Raw genomic sequence first — 8,207 nt, 5'->3', positions numbered from 1 at the left:
TTCTCCATCCTCTCTCTTTTGCTGGCTCTGACTTTTCACTGGGTCAGAGACTCTAAGGCTGGAACCTGATGTTCCATGGGGACTGTGTTATGGTTGTTCTTCTACAGAGTAAAGTGCATGAACTGAAATAGCTATTGACTGCTCAGAAGTCACTCGTTTCTGGCGGTTTCTGGCGGTGTTCCACATAGCTGTAGGTTCTGTCATCTTACCTAGATAAGTTGTGTTCCTGTACACACACACACACACACACACACACACACAGAGTCCAAGGCTATAATAATTCTGATATGTAAAGAAATTTCAGAGGCCAAGCACAGTGGGTTACACCTATAATGCCCAGCCAGTACTAATAATCTTATAACCCATGTTTTACAGATAACTGTGCTCTAGGCAGAGAGAGATTTTAAAGAGCTGTACGACACGGAAATGCTTCTGTTTGTTTTAAAAGATAAACCAGTTTTGTTCAACTTTGTTTACTGTAGGCTCCAGAAGTGCTATTAGCCCTCTTGAAATTTGGGCTTGTTTAAAAATAAAGCCCGAGTGCAGTAGCTCATCCCTGCAATCCCAGCGCTTTGGGAGGCCAAGGTGGGCAAATCACCTGAGGTCGGGAATTTGAGACCAGTCTGACCAACAGAGTGAAATCCTGTCTCTATTAAAAATACAAAAATTAGCCGGGTGTGGTGGCAGGCGCCTGTACTCCCAGCTACTTGGGAGGCTGAGGCAGGGGAATCATTTAAACATGGGAGACGGAGGTTGCAGTGAGCCGAGATTGCGCCATTACTAAATTCTAGCCTGGGCAACAAGAGCAAAACTCTGTCTCAAAAAAAAAATAAAAAAATAAAAAAATCCCTGGAAGTGGTGTCTTAATTTAGCTAATCAAAGTTCAACCTGATGATAGGAAAGAACATCAGCTGAATTCTCATGGTTTTTTTTTTTTAATTTTTTTTTTTTTTTCCCCACAAAGTCTTGCTCTTGTCCCCCAGCTGGAGTGCAATGGCATGATCTCAGCTCACTGCAACCTCCGCCTCCTAGGTTCAAGCGATTCTCCTGCTTCAGCCTCCTAAGTAGCTGGGATTACAGGCGCCTGCCACGACACCTGGCTAATTTTTGTATTTTTAGTAGAGACAGGGTTTCACCATGTTGGCCAGGCTGGTCTTGAACTCCTACGCTCAGGTGATCCACCCGCCTCAGCCTCCCAAAGTGCTGGGATTTTTTTTTTTTTTTTTTTTTGAGATAGAGTTTCACTCTTGTTGCCCAGGCTGGAGTGCAATGGCATGATCTCACTCACTGCAACCTCTGCCTCCCAGGTTCAAGCGATTTTCCTGCCTCAGCCTCCCAAGTTGCTGGGATTACAGGCGTGCACCACCACACCCAGCTAATTTTTGTATTTTTAGTAGAGACAGGGTTTCACCATGTTGGCCAGCCTGGTCTTGAACTCGCGACCTCAGGTGATCCGCCCACCTTGGCCACCTAAAGTGCTGGGATTACAGGCGTGAGCCACCAAGCTTGGCCCTCTGCTGGGATTTTTTTTTTTTTTTTTTTTGAGACGGAGTCTTGCCCTGTGACCCAGGCTGGAGTACGATGGCACTGATCTCGGCTCACTGCAACCGCCACCTCCTGGATTCAGATTTTAAAATGTGTTAAATCATCCTTTCCCTAGAGATGTTTGTTTTACAGCATGTCAGAAACAGTATGAGAATAAATCCTCACCACAAGGGGGAGCTGGACCATGAAGAAATTAATGGACTGTTTTGGAAATAGAAATAAAAACTGGGAAAGTGCAGGAGATTTACAGTAAGACCATCAGTATCATCAGTGGTGACCGTTATTTGTACTAAGTGATTACTTCATTCTTTCAGTTGCTCAGATAAAAAAATCCCTGATTCCTTACTTCCTATTATATTAAAGCATGTCTTTTAATGCTGACGCTTTGACATTTAGGGCCTTGCGGGCTCTGGAGGGACTGCCCCTACCAGGGCTAGCTGATTCCCAGACATAGCAAAGGGCTGGCACCCTTCACATGCAACCCAACCAATTCAGCTTCTGTGCCTGCAAGCACTTCCTTCCCAGGCCTCTTCCACTCCATGCCACCATCACCCCAGGGCCAGGTACCAGACAGCTAAAGACAGCCGGTATACCCCAGAATCTATTGAAGTTATTCAAGCTAGCCAATCCCAGGCCTGCTGACTGCCTCTCCATTTCTTCCCACAGACCCCACAATGCAGGCTCTTGCCCACATTTTCTCTTCACCCCATCTACCTCCTACTTGATCCTGGTGCTTCCCCATATGGCCCCTGTAACATGGTATGCCTCCTCCTCTTGGGAACTGTGAATAACAAACTATTATTGGGTTTCAGAAAACAATACCTGAAAATGAAGGCCTCAGAGGCAGCTTCAGGAGCAAAGGTTTTTCTCTGACTTTCTCTTGCCCTTCTGTCTCTGAGTCCCATCCTTCCCAGAGGCTGCCTATAGACCCCAAGGCAGATCCTGGCAACGAGACCATTTTTCCCCAAAGCCATAAAACCTAAAAATATCACTTGAACTTTCCCTCTGCCTTTCTGTGTAAAAACTGACTATAAAGAAATTATCTCACGCCTGTAATCCCAGCACTTTGGGAGGCCCAGGTGGGCAGATCTCTTGAGGTCAGGAGTTTGAGACCAGCCTGGCCAACACGGTGAAATCCTGTCTCTACTACGAATACAAAAATTAGGCACGAGAATTGTTTGAACCCGGGAGGCAGAGGTCGCAGGGAGGCAGAGGTTGCAGTGAGCCAAGATTGTACCACTGTACACCAGCCTGAGCAACAAAGCAAGACTCTGTCTCAAAAAGAAAAAGAAATGATCTGATCTACCTTGTTTGACTATAGTCAGAAGACCCCCACTCCAGAAAGGGCCCTAAAGCTGCCTTTGCAATATTATAGTCAGGGAAATCTGACATAACTGACTATCTTGCTTCTACCAGGCTGACTTGCTTTTGCTCATTCTTGTGTGGAGGCCATAACAGTCCTTTCCTCGAACTGGTCCCTTCCTCGTTCAAAAATGGAAATCGAATTTGTAAAGACTAACCAGAGGACATGAGGTTAGAATTATGGTAGAGGCTTGAATTTGCTAAAGAATAGGCTGAATTAAACAATGACCTGCCATTGCCGAGCTTGTTTTTCTGTAAGTTGCTTACTGCCCCAGAGTCACAAGATTTATAACTTCTCCAACTATTCCTGTAGATAACATTACTACTGTGAAACCTGAAGAACCAGTCTTTGAGATATTTTTCAGATTTAGCATTCAGCAGACCAAGAGATGCCACCTGGTCCCAAGACCCCCCCACTCCCAGGAACTGATTCAGCTGCATAAAGACAATTTAGACACTCCTGTGATTTTATCCAAAGCCAATCAATCCTTTCAGTTCCCCAGCCCCCTTCCCACCAAAGTACCCTTAAAAACCCCAGCCTCTAAATTCTCGGGGAGGCAGATTTGAGAAATTTCTCCTGTCCTCCTGCTTGGCTGGCCTTGTGATCATTAAAATTCTTCCTTTGCTGCAACATCTGCTGTTCTCAGTGCATTGTTTTTTTTCAGGGCAGTGGGCAAGAAGAACCCATTGGGTTGTGACAACCCTGCCCCATACCCAGAAGAAAGGAATGCGTGCTCAGAGAGGCCAAGAAGAATCTAGACGGAGAGGTTTGGCTAGGTTTCCCCACTCAGCCTGTTAGCATTAGATCATGCCCTTTTTGTCCAATCATATTTCATACTTCATTGAACCTAAGCATAAAAATGGCCAATTTCCTCTATATCTTTGGATCATCATTCTAAAGGCTCTTGTGTATACACATTAAATAAATGTATGTGCTTTTTCTCCAATTAATCTGCCTTCTGATTTTGAGTTGATTTTTCAGCAAATTTCCGAGAGCGGCATTTGTCTCCTGATCTGTTGGCCTCACCATTCCTAAATAATCAGTGAAATGCCTAATGCCACATCTCAGCACATTCTACTGTTTCTTCCTATGATGCACCCCAATTCAACCACTTCTCCTCACCATGGCCCCTCTGTTCTGCCCACCATCATCATGAACCCCCTGCTTCCACCTGGGTCCCTACTCCCACTCCAGCCTATTCTCAGTACAACAGCCTGAATGATCCTTTTACATGTGGGAGGAAGATCTTGTCATTCTTCTGCTGAGATCCCTCCAATGAAAGGGCTAACAGCAATTACGATTTCAAAAGCATTTTCAGAACCTGCAGTAAACTAAGTTTAAGAAAGCTGGTGGTTTTCGTTTGTTTGTTTGTTTGTTTGTTTGTTTGAGATGGAGTCTCACTCTGTCGTCCAGGCTGGAGTGCTGTGGCGCCATCTCAGCTCACTGCAACCTCCGTTTCCCGGGTTCAAGCGATTCTCCTGCCTCAGCCTCCTGAATAGATGGGATTACAGGCACGCGCCACCACACCCGGCTAATTTTTGTATTTTCAGTAGAGCCGGGGTTTTGCCATGTTGGCCAGGCTGGTCTCAAACTCCTGACCTCAGGTGATCTGCCGCCCTTGACCTCCCAAAGCGCTGGGATTATAGGTGTGAGCCACCATGCCTGGCCAGTGTTCTTAAAAACAAACAAAAGTATTTTTACTTCACTGGTTGGCTTCCCCTCACACTCTGAGTTTAAAACAAAGTCCTTAAAATGGTTTTCGGGGCCTCTGTAGAATTTGATTCTCTTCTCTCCCCACTGGCCGGTCCCCTGGCCTCTTGAGCTTCCTTGAGCATTCCCACCTCAGCTCGTGGCTCTCTGTGGCCCCCTCAGCCTGAAATGTTTCCCCTGGAATCTCCATAATTTGTTCTCTCCCTCAGGATATGAGATCTTCCCTGACCTTCACCCACAAAAAAATAGCACCCCTCTTGGCCCTGCACACTTCCTCACCCTCTTTATTGCCCTCTCTTTGTCCCATACCACTTACCCGGTCACTTACAGTCACTTACTTGCTTCTTGTCAGTTTCCCTCACTAAAATGCAAGCTCCACAAAGGCAGGGATTTTGTTTTTATTCACTGCTGATTTGCTAATGGCCCAGAAGAGGGACTGCTATGTGGTAAAGCTTAAGAAATTCGTGCTGAACTTGGATGAAGCTGGAGGCCATTATTTTAAGTGAATTAACTCAGGAGTGAAAAACCAAAACCCATTATGTTTTCACTTATAAGTGGGAGCTAAGCTATGAGTACACAGAGGCATTCAGAGTGCCATAATGGACTTCAGAGACTCAGATGGGGGAGGGTGGGAGGGAGCTAGGGATAAAAATCTACATAATAGGTACAATGTATGTTTAGTGATAGGTGCACTAAAATTTCAGAATTCACCACTGTATAATTCATCCATGTAACAAAAAAAACACTTGTACCCCAAAAGCTATTGAAATATACATATATTTTAAAAAGTACTCCAAAAAACCCCCCAAATAACTAACTAACTAACTAACTAACTAACTAACTAACTAACTAAATAAAGGTACTCTAGCTCAGTCATTCCCACATCACATGCCTAGAAAGTGCTTTGTGCACATTCAGGAAGATATGCCTAGTGATCCCCGCAAAGCCTAAGGGAGAGGCCAGCTAGATGCTTCACTCATTAAACAATCGAGAACACACAATAATGGTCTGGCAGTGTCCATCCACATGTGGCAGAGCAGCAGGGACAGGGCAGGTCCCAAAGAGTCAGGCCAGGCTTCCTGGGGCAAGGGCTCTTCACCGGGGACTGCTTGGAAGGAGGCAGGCTGTGGCTATACCTGGAAAGGTGGCATCCCAGAGCAAGCGGGACAAAGTTAGTGAGCTCACTCCATGGGTCAAAATTCAATCTTTCCCCCCCCTCAGTTATCATTATAGTTTAATTTTACAAATAGGAAAAAACTGAGGCACAAAGAAGTTATGTCACACGGCTAGAAATGGCAAGGCTGGGATTTCAACCTAAGATGGTTACCAAAATTCTCCTAATCATTACAATCTACTGACTCCCATTCATGCATTCATTCTACAAGTATTTATTGAGTGCTTACTGTGTATCAAATGTTAAGGATACGTTAGTGAATAAAATGAACTATAATCCCTGTCTATTCTAGAGGGAGGAGAAAGACAATAAACAATCAACATAATATAACTAAATTCTTCGGTATGCTAGAAGGTAACGAGAAGCATGGTGAAAAATAAAGAAGGGTAAAGTGGCCTTGGAATGCTGGGGGAGGAGAATGTTGCAGTTTAAGTGGGGTGGTCAATGAAGTCCTCATGCAGCAAAGACTTGAAGGGCGCAAGGGCAGAGCCTGTGGCTCTTTGGGAGAAAGACATGCCCGAGAGTGGGGCAAGCCTGGCTCTCCTGGACTGCAAGGGGGTGGGTGTGGTTGGAGCACAGGAAGGAAGAGAGAGAGGACATGTAAACAGTCTTCTGAACCCCACAACAAATCCGCATTTGCCAGAGAGCAATCAAAAAAGCCCAACATCACACAGACAATGGCAAAGCCGGGTGAAACTAGTCTGACTCCAGATCCCAAGTCCTTTCCACCGCACAACCCTCCCTCTGCCACAGCAGAGAGGCAGGAAGAGAGAAGCAGAGGTGGGAAGAGGGAAATCCCATAACGGAAGATGCTTCACGTGTTGGAGGCAAAGAATGAGAAATAAGATGGGATGGAGAAGCTATGCTGGAAACCCAGGCAGAGGAGGTGGAAGTTGGTGATCAGAATAGAAATGGGCTGAGTATAAAATTATGAGAAGCTGGTCTTGCGGGGCGCGGTGGCTCACGCCTGTAATCCTAACATTTTGGGAGACTGAGGTGGGTGGATTGCTTGAGCTCAGTTTGAGACCAGCCCGGGCAACACGGTGAAACCCCATCTTTACTAAAATACAAAAAATCAGCTGGGCGTGGCGGCATGCTCCCGTAGTCCCAGCTACTCGGGAGCCTGAGGCAGGAGAGTTGCTTGAACTTGGGAGGCGGAGGTTGCAGTGAGCTGAGATGGTGCCACTGCACTCCAGTCTGGGCGACACAGTGAGATTCTGTCTCAGAAAAAAAGAAAAAAAAGAAGCTGGTCTGTGTGTTGCATGGATTGGATCAAAGAGGGACCCAGTCAGAGAGATCAGTTGATTGGTAGGCTAAGTGGATGATGATCAAGGGCAAGGAAGACACAGGATATTAAAGGTTGGCCTTAACCCATGAAGAGCAAGAAGAGAGAAGGGTAGGAGAGAGAGCTGCCATAAGTATGGTTAGGAAAGCAGCCAGGAGCCCAGCTGCCCAGCTTCAGACTCTGCCTCTATGGCTTCCTAGTTCTGCCACCATGTATCTTAACATCTCTATGTCTCAGTTTTTCTTCCTGTAAAATGGTGTGGTAATGGTACCTATATCATAGGGTTGTTGAAAAGATTAAATGAATAATCTAAAACTCTTAAAACTGCCTGAGAAACTCTAGATAAATATATCTTTGTATACACTCCTCCACAGCCCCCGCTGATAAATTGATTAGAATTATTTTAAAAAATCCATTTATTTAATTTATTTGAAGAGACTAACCTCTCTTCTTCTCTGAGGAAAATAAGAAAATAAAACTCATGATGCAGATGAGGCAGACACTGTGAGTGGTCAACCCAACTATCATTTCCCTTTCCTACTTGCTGGGAGAGTCCCAAACTGGTTCAGGCTACACAGCCATATGCTTCACTCAGATAATCATAGTGCCCCTGTAGCCATTGCCAGTGATTGGCTTAGGTTTCCTCAGTGAGAGAGGCCATAGAAGAGACTTTCCTTTTCATCTACTGGATGTTGCCAAATTGGCTGTGATGGCTGGAACCCAGGCAGCCATGTTGTGGCTGTGAGGTGAGCTAGCCCCTGAAGACAAAGCAGACAAGCTGAGAATGGTAGAGTGGAAAGATGGGAAGAAATTGGTGGAGCTGCTGAATTAACTGTAGGGATACTCAGCACTTCTTGTTATGTGAATTAGTAAACCTTCTTTATTATGTAGGCCATACTGAGTTGGGCTTTGATGTTTCAAACCTTTCCGACTCATCCTCAGCTCTTACTAGAATAAGAAGTGAAGCTCTAAATTCAAAACCATGGCTTTTGGTTTTTGTAAATAAGTAAAACTTTAGGAAAAACACATTTACCGAGCATACCACTATGTTGTGAGGGAATTACCATGATCTATCTACATCTATCTATCTATCTATCTATCTATCTATCTATCTATCTATCTATCTATCT

This window comes from Piliocolobus tephrosceles, chromosome 3 (assembly GCF_002776525.5).
Source record: "Piliocolobus tephrosceles isolate RC106 chromosome 3, ASM277652v3, whole genome shotgun sequence".
Lineage (NCBI taxonomy): Eukaryota > Metazoa > Chordata > Mammalia > Primates > Cercopithecidae > Piliocolobus > Piliocolobus tephrosceles.
Note: the sequence above shows the minus strand (reverse complement) of the source record.